This window comes from Oryctolagus cuniculus, chromosome 15 (genome assembly GCF_964237555.1).
Source record: "Oryctolagus cuniculus chromosome 15, mOryCun1.1, whole genome shotgun sequence".
NCBI classification, from domain to species: Eukaryota; Metazoa; Chordata; class Mammalia; order Lagomorpha; family Leporidae; genus Oryctolagus; species Oryctolagus cuniculus.
In genome coordinates, this window is record NC_091446.1 from 83,584,066 (window position 1) to 83,597,622 (window position 13,557).

The 13,557-nt window shown below is 41.5% G+C and overlaps 1 long non-coding RNA gene and 1 pseudogene across 16 annotated transcripts in view; both read right to left on the minus strand.

Moving 5' to 3' along the window:
• LOC103351327 (uncharacterized) overlaps positions 1–13,557 on the minus strand; it is a 555,796-nt gene that overhangs the window by 485,370 nt on the left and 56,869 nt on the right. The gene's annotated exons all lie outside the window — the stretch shown is intronic.
• On the minus strand, positions 2,674–4,094 carry LOC100345265 (olfactory receptor 6C4-like; annotated as a pseudogene).

A 13,557-nucleotide genomic window follows, 5' to 3' on the forward strand; every position in this document is an offset into this window, starting at 1 on the left:
TTCTTGCTGTGGTGGCTTTTCTCATTATACTATGACTCTAGCTTAAGTGGACTGTCTGCTTTTGATGAATCTTTAAAGGCTTGTGGTGGGTGTGGCCAGAGAGCTCTGTTCAGTTCTTCAGGGTTAAGGGTGTGCCAAAGGGGACACACCCAGGTTTAGCCTGGTAAATCTTCTCTCTTTCTCTTTTTTTTTATTCATAAGGGAAGTAATTCTGCTCAGCTGAGCTCTTCTCCTTGATGGCAATCAGTGCCTGAGCGCTAGACCCAGTGGGTATTATATTTGTCTGCTCTGTCCCAAGGACCACACAAGGATCTCTGCAGTCCTCAGTGTAAACTCAGATTCCTCTGCAATATCTCTCACCAGGTGGCCAAAGCCCGAGTTTGTGGCATCTCCCACCAAGACTACTCACGTCTTCGCCACACTGTGAGTTCTCCCACACACCCTCAGTTTTTTTTTTCCCACATTCCCAGAATAAGAGGGAGGAGATATACAGTTTGGGACACAATCCCTTGGACTTACCCCTAAGGGTAAAACTAAAAATTTGCCATGGAATTCCAAATCCCATTAAGTTGGCATGTACTAATGCCATCTTACTAGTTAAAGTGATCAGTTTAAGTTTATAAAGACAGGATTAAGTGTCAAAGAGATCACATAAATAAGACCAAGTGTGTGCTAATAATAAGGGAAGTTATGGAGGGGAAAGCCGCTATAATCCAAAAGTTGTACTTTGGAAATTTATATTTATTAAATAAAAGTTAAAAAAATAAAAATAAGAAAAATTGATAGAATTAAAAAGAAGGCTAGTGCCATGGCTCACTTTGCTAATCCTCCACCTGTGGTGCCAGCATCCGGGTTCTAGTCCCAGTTTGGGTGCTGGGTACTAATCCTGGTTACTCCTCTTCCAGTCCAGCTCTCTGCTGTGGCCCGGGAGGTGAGCACAGGGTGGCCCAAGTGCTTGGGTGTTCCTGCACCCGCATGGGTGACCGTGAGAAAGTACCCAGCTCCTGACTTCAGATCGGCACAGTGCTGGTGGTAGCAGCCATTAGGGGAGTGAACCAATGGAAGGAAGACTTCCTGACTTCAGATCGGCACAGTGCTGGTGGTAGCAGCCATTAGGGGAGTGAACCAATAGAAGGAAGACTTTTCTCTCTGTCTTTCTCTCTCATTGTCAATAACTCTCTCTCTCTCTCTCTCTCTCTCTCTCTCAATGTATAACTCTGACTGCCCCCCCCCCCAAAAAAAAGAATTAAAAAGGAGAGAACAATCTAACATGGGAAACAGGGCACAGAACAAACTCATAGAATGCCAAATGCCCTAAACAGCACTATGGCCTCAGAATCAGCTCTTAAGGCATTGGATCTGGCTAAAATCCCATGAGAGTATTTCAGGCATGAAAAGCCAAGACACTGTGGCAAAAAATAACCTACATGAAAGATCTCTATAAATTAGATCCCAGTGGAAAGAATGGGCCGTCAAAGAAGGAGGTGCCTTTCTCTGAAGGGAAGAGAGAATTTCCACTTTGATTATGGCCTTGTCTAAATAATGTCTGAGTTTGTGGACTCAAGAGGCTTCCATAGCCTTGGCAGCTCATGACAAGAGCCTCAGGAGATCATTGACATCATAAATAAGAGTGTCAAATGTTAAATCAACAACAGGAGTCACTGTACACTTGCTCCCCATATAGGACTTCTGACCTTAATATGTTTTACTATGAGACTTAATGGTAAAACTAGTTTTCAAACAGTACTTTCTTCTTTGTGTGTGTGTGGGGTGTGAACTCTTGAAATCTTTACTTAGTATAGAGTTGATCTTCTGTATACAAAGATAATTAAAATGATTCTTAATGAAGAATGAGAGGGGAGAGGGAATAGGAAGTGGGATTGCTTGGAGGTGGGAAGGTGGGTATAGGGAGAAAAACCACTATAATACAACAGTTGTACTTATGAAATTTATATTTATTAAATAAAACCTTTCTATGAAAAAAAGAAAAGCATGACCATTGTCATTAAACAACTATAACATACGAACTATAGATACTGTGTTTTTCCTCTAATTTATCATTTCTGATCAAAGCCTTGAGTAACTGACAATTATAATATTAATTTTACCATTAAATCATCCCACCATTCTCCCTGTGCCATGCTCAAGTCACACTTTTTTAAAAGTATCATGTCACAGAAAGCATCAGTACTGTCACTCACAGTGGTACTAAGATGATGCCTAAAGGTGACCACCACCTGCCCTCTTACTACACAACTGACACACTTACTCATATGTGCATTCGGACAGCGTCACAGCCACAGGCAGACTTCTTCCACCGCTGATTAGATTTCCCCGATATTAAACAAATTTTTGTATGGTAGGGAAAAAATCTTAACTCTTCAGTTCTGTACTTCACAGTTCACAATACTTCTTTACTTGAGGCAATTCAACTTCAGTCCTTTGCTTATAAAACCAACCTGGCAAACAAGTGAAGTCAACAATGACTTCACTTCAACCAGAGGCAAGATAGGGAGAACTAGAATTGTAAATATTATATATATATGTTTATAATTATGTAACTATTCTTTTTATATACAGATTTTCAACATTAAGAAGAACAGCATTGAGACTCTTCAACGAGTTACAGATTGAAGGACAGTCAGACGTCAATGTGTGAGTGTGTGTGTTTGTGTGTGTGTTGGTATTCACCATTCAGTATCATACCCTGGTCAGCTATCCTTGAATGAATTAATATTCTTAATACCAGGAATTTTGTTCTCTACCTCCTTATAATTACCACAAATATATACAGGAATCCATAGCTTGTCAGCTTTGAGATTCCACCAGCATGAAATAGATTCGTGTATTGAAGGATCTTCATTAAAGTCATTTATCTTAATGATTCACAACAAATGAAAACAGATGATGGACGATATATTTATCTGAATAAAATGAAGATGTTTAGAGTTTCCAGAAATGATTAACAGGTTATCCCTTAATTTAAAATAAACAATCAAACATGAAAAAAGTAACACATACAAAATTGGCAAGTGTGTAGAAGACTGGGCACCTTGAGGAAATTCTGGACTCAACTGGGGAAAAGCTGCACCCTCCACTGAGGAGCTGTGGTTCTACTTCCCCCTGCACAGGGCACCCCTGAGAGCCTGGTGCACCTGCTTGTTGCGCAGGGTGTAGATGACAGGGTTCAGCACTGGGGTCAGCACCGTGTTCACCAGAGCAGCCTGTCTGTTGAAGTCCACCCTGCTCGTCTGCTTTGGCTTCACATAGATGAAAAGACAGCTGCCGTACATGAGAGAGAGGACGATGAGGTGAGACGAGCAGGTGGAGAAAGCTTTCTGTCGCTCCTTGGCTGATGGGAGCCTCACGATGGTGACTACGATGTGGCTGTATGCGATGACAGTGAAAAGGATGGGTATAAAAATAGCCAAAAATGCAACATTGAAGAACAGCATTTCAGTAGATCTACTGTCAGAACAGGAGAGCTTAGCCAAGGGCCCAAAATCACAGAAGAAGTGGGGGATGACATTGGGGCCACAGAAGGACAACTGGGAAAGATGGACAACTGGAGCCACTGCTAAGACAAATCCCAAAGTGAAGCAGGCAGTGACCAGGAGAGAGCACACCCTGGGGCTCATGATGCTGGAGTAACGCAGAGGTTTGCAAATGGCCAGGTACCGATCCAGAGAGAGCACTCCCATAAGGAAGAAAGCTATTGACCCCAGGAAAATAAAGACAAAAGCTGTGTGAAGCAGGCAGCAAAGGAAATCACTTGCCTCCCTGACAGGAAGATGGCCAGCAGTTTAGGAATCACCGTGGTTATGAAGCAGCATTCCACAAAGGAGAAAGTGCTGAGGAAGAAGTACATGGGTGTGTGGAGGCGATGGTCAGCCCAGGTGATGGTGATGATGAGCGTGTTTCCCATGATGGAGGCCAGGTACGCCAGCAGGTTCACCAGGAATAAGATTTTCCCCAGGTGTTGGACAGTGGGGAAGCCCTCCAGGATGAACTCCTGGACTGCAGACCTGTTCCCTGTATCCCACATCACCACTTCTCAATTCCTTCTTCAGCTCTCACTGAGCCATCTGCTGTGTCACAACTGTATAACAGAAAACTACATTTTATTAATCAAATGACGGAGGGTTCAACTGGACTTTTTTTCCAAATATACTTATTTTATTAAATTATTTACTTGTTTATTTATTTTTGATTAATAGTTGTTAAAAGATTCAATATCATTCATGGATGCAATTCTAGGATTATAAAAATATTCCCTTTTCCTCTCCATCACTTCTATCCCCTTCCTTCCTTCCTCCCCTCCTCCCTTCCTTCTTTTCTTTTCTTTTCTTTTCTTTTCTTTTCTTTTCTTTTCTTTTCTTTTCTTTTCTTTTCTTTTCTTTTCTTTTCTTTCCTTCCTTCCTTCCTTCCTTCCTTCCTTCCTTCCTCTCATTTTTGAGATTATGTGTTTTAATTTACAATATACTCAGCAGCTTATACTCCACCAAATAATGCGTTCAACAAGTAAAAAGCAAAGAGACCCTAGTTCAGCAGGAAAAGAGGGAAGGGCTATAAACAGTAATTGAAAGGAAAGACAAACAATGCACCTATATCCAATAAATGTTAACTTACTCACAGATCATTAAAACTTTAGTAGTATAACATGGTTAACCACTTTCTGACAAAAGCATGAAACAAAGATTGGCAAAACTGTATTAACATCAATATTGATACAAACTGGAATTTTTTTTCTTTTTTGATTTTTTTCCTTTTAATTTTACCTCTACATATGAGGGAGAACATTCAGTATTTGTTTTTATGTGCCTGCGTTATTTAAGTCAACTTGATATCCTCCAGTTGCATCCATTTTGCTGAATTGGTAGAATTTCATTCTTTTTATAGAGGAATAATATCCCATTGTGTATATATGCCCCAACAGTGGGAGAGGTGTTATCCATTGATCACCCAACTCCCAGATGTCTGTAGAGCCTGGAACTGGCCCAGTCCAGAGATATGAACTCATTCAGGTCTTCCACGATGACAGGGACACAATTACTTGAGCCTTCACCTACTGTGTCCTAAGGTGCACCCTAGCAGAGAGCTAGAATTCACAGTGTAGCCAGGACTTGAAGTATGAACCCATTTATGGGAACTTGGCATTCCAACTCACATCTTAACCATTAAGCCAAATGCTCAACCTGTAGTAATTTTTCAGTCAATTCTCTGATAGAGCTTTCATTGTCTTTTTTATTTTTAGTTCTATTTATTTTTGAGGTAGAATTATAGAGAGAGGGAGACAGAGATGTGTTTCATCCACTGATTCACTCTCCAAATGGCCACAATGGACAGAGCTGGGTCAATCCAAAGCCAGGAGTAAGGACCTTCTTCCACATCTCCCATGTTAGTGCAGGGGCCCGAGCACTTGGGCCATCTTCTACTGCTTTCCCAAGCCAAAGAAGAGAGCTGGGATGGAAGAGGAGCACTCAGGACACATATGGGATCCATATAGGATGCTGGTGCAGCAGGCAGAGGCTTAGCATTCTATGCCACAATGCTGGCCCCAACACTTCATTTTTTAAAACCTTGTATTTTATATAGCTTCTGCTCATTGTTAAATAGGTTATTTTATCTATGAGTATAATACATGTAAGCTAAAAGCCTAGATGATTTAGAACTGTGTTTGTAATTCATAATCTTAATAAAGAATGATGTGGGAGCCAGCACTGTTGCACAACAGACAAACCTCCAGTTATGTTACTGGCACCACACGTCAGAGTGCTATTCAAGGCCCAGCTACTCCCCTTCAAATCCACCTTTCTGTTAATGCCTAGGGAAGCAGATAATAATAAAGCAGTTTCTGAGGAACCCAGCCAGCATGTGGGAGACCTGGATGGAGTTCTGTCTCCATTTCACCCTAATTGACCTTGGCTATTGAAGCCATTTTGGCAGTGAACAAGCAGAAGAATGATAGAGCTCTCCCTGTCTTCTATCTCTCTGTCTCTTTCTCTGAGTGTATGTGTGTGCACTGTTGTCTCTCTCTCTTTTGCCCTGCCTTTCAAATAAATACTTATGTTTAATTAAATGATAATTTTAATAACATTGATAATTTTTCGATATAGTGTACTGAAAAACTGAAAAAAATGACTTATTTGTCAATGTGTCTTGTCATGCCACTTATTCCTGGTAAGAAAAAAATCAATTGGAAAGACACGATGAATACTGCAAAACAAAAATTGTACCCTAAAAATATGATGGCCATGGAATTCTGTATTCCCACATACAAGAAACTCTCATGTTTAGAGTTAGTTTCAAAAGTTTAGGATGTAATATCATGAAGACAAACATCTGTGGCCAAACAGCAGCTGGTTGAAATGAGTTACATTAGTAAAGTCACAGACCCACACTACAGCGAATGTTGAAACTCAGCCCAGACTTCACTGATCTAAGACTGGCATCAGTCAGTGATATAGGTGGCTTTTCCCAAACCCCATGCCAAGTGATCATCCAGGAAGAATCTGTATCTTCCAAACTTCCCAGTCCCTAAAACATAGAAAAGGCAATAGTGTGACTTGGCTTGACTCCAACAATCCATTTCTGATTTCTTATCCCTCCTGCTGTCTACCTATGTAGAATCAATATTCTCTTTTACCTTTAAATCCACAGACTTCTCTTGGGAGAGTCTTTGTCACATTGGTCAACTCTCGCATCTCTGAACTGTTCTCTAATTTCATCAAAATCAAGAGCCCCAGGCCTTTTACTGTATGAGATCTGCCCAAGAGGAGCAAACTCTGCTTTGGTTTACAAAAAATAAATGATGAGTTGACCCACTCACAGTAAGCCCACATACTCACCCACATGTAGCCACGGGTCACCAAAGATCTGACTTCAACTCTTCACTCTTCTGCAAATCAAGATGCTGTGCTAGGTAGTTGGAAATGTAAGAAAAGAAACACTTGAGCCTCAGATGTGCCCAGTCTGTCCCAGAGAAAATTCAACATGCGCATCCTGTCTGCTAATCATTCAGAGCTTTCCAAACTAGGGGAAACCAAAATGATAATTCAGTGGCAAATGTGCAATTGGGATAAGGGGAGGGAGCAGATCCTTTTTCTGTCTTCCAGAAAGAGCCTGTGAGTCCACTGGCTCTCCCTAAGGGATCTCACAGCCTCCTTGAAGGTCGCTTGTCTCAGAGTTCCTAAAACTGCTCCTGTCCTGAATCTACCAGCCCAAGCAAAGACCCTACTTCATGGGGAAAAATACCTGGCAGCAGGGACATGGGAAATAGAGTCCTCATTTACCCCAGTGCCTTCAACATCGACCGTGTGTCTCTAAAATGCATTTCAGGACTCTAGGCTATCCACTCTTCCCCTGTGCACACTCTGGTGGATATCATGATGTTGACAGCAGAAGTCAAAGTTACATGGATTCATACCATCCTTTGTTTTGCATTGGACTGTCTCTTGACACCAATCAAGAACCACCAGGCCGATTGGATGCAGGATCTTTAGAAAATGGAACAAAACCATCTAGAGACCAATTTCCCTCTAGAATCCCTGGTGGCTGTTAATTAGCTCTGTTGGAAATAGAGAAGTGTTTCACAAACATCATAGTTGCCTCTCCATGTTATTGCAAATATAGTAATGTCGGCTCATTCTGAGTTATCCCTCATGGAAATCTTTGGGTAGAGTGCCTGAAGTATGTTATTTTACTAAGCTGGTGCTGGGGAGGTCCTATAGGAAACACAGACACTCTCCCAGCAACAATGAGATGGAACTCCCCCTAACTCTGCAACAGCAGTGCCAAATCAGATAAAATCCATTTTTCCATTCAATAATTGTTTATAGCCTTTGTTCCCACTAAACTAAGGTCTTTTTGCCTTTTACTTGTTAAACTTCTTATTCAACGAAATATTAAGCCTTTTTACTGCAAAGTAAATTTGATATATGTTATGTCAAAAACAAAAAAATAGGTTTGAGACGGTGGAAGGAAGAGAAGGAAGAAGGGAGAAAGGGAGTATCTTTGTGCTCTTTGACTTATATCTAGAAGTCATACTGAATCTATTAAAATGGAAATTTAAAGATTAATAAGGAAACAAACATCAATAACCAAAATATATGTCTGGGATTCATTGAAAATCACTTCCTATATCAAAACTAAAAAGTCTCAATTTGAATTTAAAAAGTCATTCAACAGATGTTAACATCAGGGTGTAGAGATTTGAATGACACTGCCAACAGTTTAAAGGAGGCATCACGAAAATGCTTCAACCAGCATTACTAAAGAGCTTAAAGTAAGTTTTGAAAAATAGAAAATATAACAAAAATATAGAAAGTTTAACTCAAGAAACTGGAGACAATAAAAAGTGTCAAACAAAAATTCTGGAGTTGAAAAGTACCATGACTGAAGATTTAAGAACTCAGTGATGAGCTCAACAACAGAAGGATGGTGCAGAGGAAAACATTAGTGAACTGTAATATAGGACAAAATGAATCACCAGCTCATCAGAAGAAAGAAAGCAGAATGATAAAGAGAAGAACCTTGTGGATCTATAGACAGGGGAACAGATCACTCGTTTCTCTGGAGTCCTGTGTACAGCAGAAAGAGGGGACAGTGGTTGCCACATTTGGCAAAAAGCACACCCTATAGACTCAAGGAGAAAGATGAATTCCAAATAGGATAAACTCAGTAAATCCACACCCAGGCACAGTGTAGGCAAACTTCTGGTAAAGGGAGACAAAGATAAAGATGGGAAAGCAGAAATAGAGAAACAATATAGTACCCAGGAGGAAAAACAACTAAATGAGAGTGCATTTCTCCTCAGAGAGCATAGGAAGAAATGATACAATATCTTTCAAGTGCTTAAAAAACATTGTGAGTATACAAAACTCTAAATATCATAGAAATAAAGAGAAAATAAAATCATCTAAGATGAAGGAAGACCAAGAATTTATCACAAGAATATTCTTCCTGAAAGAAGGTTCAAATGAAGCTCTATGAACAGAAAGCAAATGATCTTTAGAGGAATTGCTGAGTATTGTGCTAGCAGATACACTGAATAGTGTTTTAGATTAATCAAGCTGGGAGTCTTAAAGAAACAAGTTAATAAAACCACATTGTAGGCCGGCGCCGTGGCTCAATAGGCTAATCCTCCACCTTGCGGCGCTGGCACACTGGGTTCTAGTCCCGGTTGGGGCGCCGGATTCTGTCCCGGTTGCCCCTCTTCCAGGCCAGCTCTCTGCTATGGCCAGGGAGTGCAGTGGAGGATGGCCCAGGTGCTTGGGCCCTGCACCCCATGGGAGACCAGGAAAAGCACCTGGATCCTGGCTCCTGCCATCGGATCAGTGCGGTGCGCCGGCTGCAGCGGCGGCCATTGGAGGGTGAACCAACGGCAAAAGGAAGACCTTTCTCTCTCTGTCTCTCTCTCTCACTGTCCACTCTGCCTGTAAAAAAAAAAAAAAAAACCACATTGTGAAGGCAGGAAAAACAAAACAGGAAAATGCAAGCAAAAAAACAGAAAACAAAAAAAAATGTGATGGTATTTAAGCCATAAAACATCAAACCATGTGATTACATTAACTGTGAATGGTCTACAGATACCAATTAAAACAAGTTGAATAAATGGATTAAGAAATGTAGAACAACTATGTGATGTCTACTGAAATGCAGGATATGAAAATATAGGCAGCTTGAAATTATTGCATGAAAAATATCAAGATAGAAATATATATAGCTCTAAGAGGCAACATGAAGGATATTTCTGGTTTTGTGAATTTACTTTTACTTCATGTTGTCACATTAATGTGGTGTTAAGACAAAGAGGACAGATTCAAGGTCGTTCATAGATACAATTCCTCCACCCTTCTTCTTGCCCCCTTTATTTCTCTCTTCCTTCCCTCCTTTTTTTTCTTTTTTTTTTTGAGATAACGTATTTTTGTTTATATTACAGTCAAGGCCTTAGTGCTCCATGAGATAGTTCAACAAGTAAACAGACTCCAGTTCAGTGGGAATGTAGGCAAGGACTTCTAAGTAATGACTGGAAAGATGACCATTTCCCCCATATGCAATACATGCTGACATAATCAGAGATCATAGTACACTATATAGAGTAGTATAACATCCTTAACCATTGGTTTGATAAATGTGTAAAACAAAGTTTGACAAAGCTGTATTTGCAGCAATACTGAGACACACAGGCATTTGCTTCTTTTCTTCTTTGTTTAGTTTTATTTTTATACTCTTTTTAAATTTAACTTTCACATATAAACAAGAGCTTATTGGATTTTGTCTTTGGCTTATTTCACTTTACATGATGTCCTCCAGTTGTATCCATGGTGATACAAAAGGGAGAACCCCATTATCTTTATAGATATCTATATATCTATATCTATATCTATATACCTATATAGATATAGCTATGTCCCTTCTGTCTGCCCTTTAAGAGGTGTGCCTGATACATCTATAAAGATATCTATCTATATATATATAGATACATATATCTATATAAAGATACATCTATAAAGATATATAAATTCAGGACCAAGTCCTTTCCTCCCAGTCGACAAGACCCTGCCCAGCACAACCAGCATCCAGAGCCAAGGAGGGCCGGCGCCGCGGCTCACTAGGCTAATCCTCCGCCTTGCGGCGCCGGCACACCAGGTTCTAGTCCTGGTCGGGGTGCCGGATTCTGTCCCGGTTGCCCCTCTTCCAGGCCAGCTCTCTGCTGTGACCAGGGAGTGCAGCGGAGGATGGCCCCAGTGCTTGGGTCCTGCAGCCCATGGGAGACCAGGAGAAGCACCTGGCTCCTGCCATTGGATCAGCGCAGTGTGCCAGCCATTGGAGGGTGAACCAAGGGCAAAGGAAGACCTTTCTCTCTGTCTCTCTCTCTCACTGTCCACTCTGCCTGTCAAAAAAATAAAAAATAAATAAAAAATAAAAGTATCTCAGAGCCAAGGAGAAGGGGGATTCAATCCCATCATCCTTCAGCGAGAATCCTTGTGCACTGCACGACTTCCCCACAAGCAGTGGGTCCAGACAGAAAAGGACGTGAAGAGGTGTGAGCTCCAAGGGCACGACTCGCCCGGACGCCACCGTGACTGTGCATGAGGGGTGAGAGAAGGGCAGGGCCGTCATGTCAGACCGAGCTGGACGTTGCCGATGAACAGAAAGTGACGTGTAGGAGAAGACCTGTAACACGGAGCTGTGTCAGAGTCCCGGGTCCCTTTATCCCCGCTGTGTTCCGCGTTTCCATCTAGCATCATTTGTCCTCCACCTAAAGATACGCCTTTGCTGCTCCTTTGAGCACAGTTGTTGATGACAGTTTTTTGGTGTCTGGAAATATCTTGATTTTTATCTACGTTTCTGAGGGATAGACAAGTGTTGCTCAGTACATTATCCTAAGTTGACAGTTACTTTCAGCACTTTAGAGACCATTGTAGCGTCATTTATATTTCTTCTTTTCTATCCAGAACTAAATGTCAAGTTGTTTGTTCTTTGAAGTTAATTTTCTCTTGTTGCTCTTGACATTTTCTGGTCACCTTTGCATTTCTGAGGTTTCATCATGATATATTTAGGTGTATTTTTGTTTGTTTTTCACCTACTTGTCATTCACAGAACTTCTTATTTATGTAAATTTTTCTTTATTTGAGATACAGAGAGAGCAAGAGAGCTCCCATCTGCTCGTCTACTGCCCAGATGCCCACCAGAACTCACTGCAAATTCCCATGTGGGTGGCAGACCCCCAACCACCTGAGTCATCACCACTGCCTCCTGGGGTCCAGGCAGGAAGCAGGAGCCAGGAGTTGGAGCCGGGCGGGAGCCCTGACATGGGACCTGCCCTCCTCCCTGGAGTCTTACCTGACAGGCCAGATGCCCTATCCTCACAGAGCTCCCTCAGTCTACAGGTTCATGTCTTCATCAGACTGGATACTTTTTTTTCAAATATTTCTTCTTCCCTGTTTTATTTCTTCTGTTTTGTTTGTTTCCATGTCTCTAATTACATGTTTTGTTCACTGTGAACTTCATATTTCTTATACTCTTTGATTTTCTTCTGGGCTTCAGTTTGAATATTTTCTGTTGCTGTGCCTTCTAATCTCCAAGTTTTTCTCCTACTGTGTCTAATCTGATTGTTAAATATATTGCTTTCAGTTATGAATTTTGAATATTGTGTATTTATGTCTTAAAGTAGCAACTAGATTATCTATTAAATCAAAATTATCTTGTGAAAATCCTTCATTGTCTTCTCTATACCCTGGGCATGTTAATCCTTTTAAGTAGCCTACTGTTTAAAGATTTATTTGTTTACTTTATAGACAGAGGTAGAGAGACAGAGAGGGGAGAGAAACAGAGAGCGAGAGAACAAGAGAGAGAGAGAGAGAGAGAGAGATCTGCCATGTGCTAACTTACTTCCCAAATGGCCACAACAGCCAGGGCTGGACCAGACTGAAGTCAGGAGCCAGGAAATCCATCCAGATCTCCCAAACTGGGGGCAGGAACATAAGCACTTGGGCCACCATCCGCTGACTTCCCAGGGGCATTAGCAGGGAACTGGATTGGAAGTGAAGCAGCGGGAACTCGGAGCAGCATTCTGGGATGGGATACCAGCATCACAGGCAGAGACTTGAACAGCAACAGCAGCGCCTAATTAGCCCATCTTAGAACCTTTGTCTGCCCACTCCAGGAGCTGTTTCCCCTCTGGGTCTTTTTAATTTATTATGCTCTCTCCCAAGGTTATTGATTGCTTCATCCTCAGAAGTGTTGATTGAGTGACATACATTGTGTATAAAATAATAAAACCTACTTTTCTTACGTAGGACGCTGGGTGTTGGATGCCTCCTTTATTCTGACCAGGCACTGGCCTGAGTAAAATATACTTACAGGTTTAGAAAGATCCATCTGGGGGCCAATGTGTGGTGCAGTGAGTCAAGCTGCCACCTGCGACACTGGCATCCCAGTGCCAGTTCGAGTCCCAGCTACTCCATTTCTCATTCGGATAGTAAACCAGTGGAGGGACGAGCTCTCTTTGTTTCTTCCTTTTTCAGTCACTCTTCCTTTCAAATAAAAAAAAAATGTAATTAAAGAAAGGCTCCATTTTCTTGTGGTTAACACATGTTCCTTGGTCAGTGTTCTGTAGTAATTCCGGCTGAGAGCCCAGGTATCCAGGGTATGCACCCGGGCCCTTTCTCCTGGGAGTTCCTGAATCCCCTTGTCTCAACTAGTTGAGCTTGCTGAAAATATTTACCTACTTTTCAGCTGTCCCACCCCCTTTTCTGTGAAGCTTCAGAATTCAAATATCTTAAAAGGAAAATTGTCCATGTATCTGGCTTATTCATTTTCTTTTCCTTCTCTCTTAAATCTTGGCTCTTCGATTTTTCCTGTTCCACTCAAGAATATCTCTAGAGTTCCTGGTGATTTCTCTCTGGCTATGATGCTCTTCCTAACAAAGTCCTGATTCTTAGCCCCTTTCCTCCATGATGCTTCCAGGTTGAAAGTGACTCCAGGGGGCGTACTGTGGCGTAGAAGGTTAAGCGTCTACCTGCAGCATCGGCATCCCACATGGACACTAGT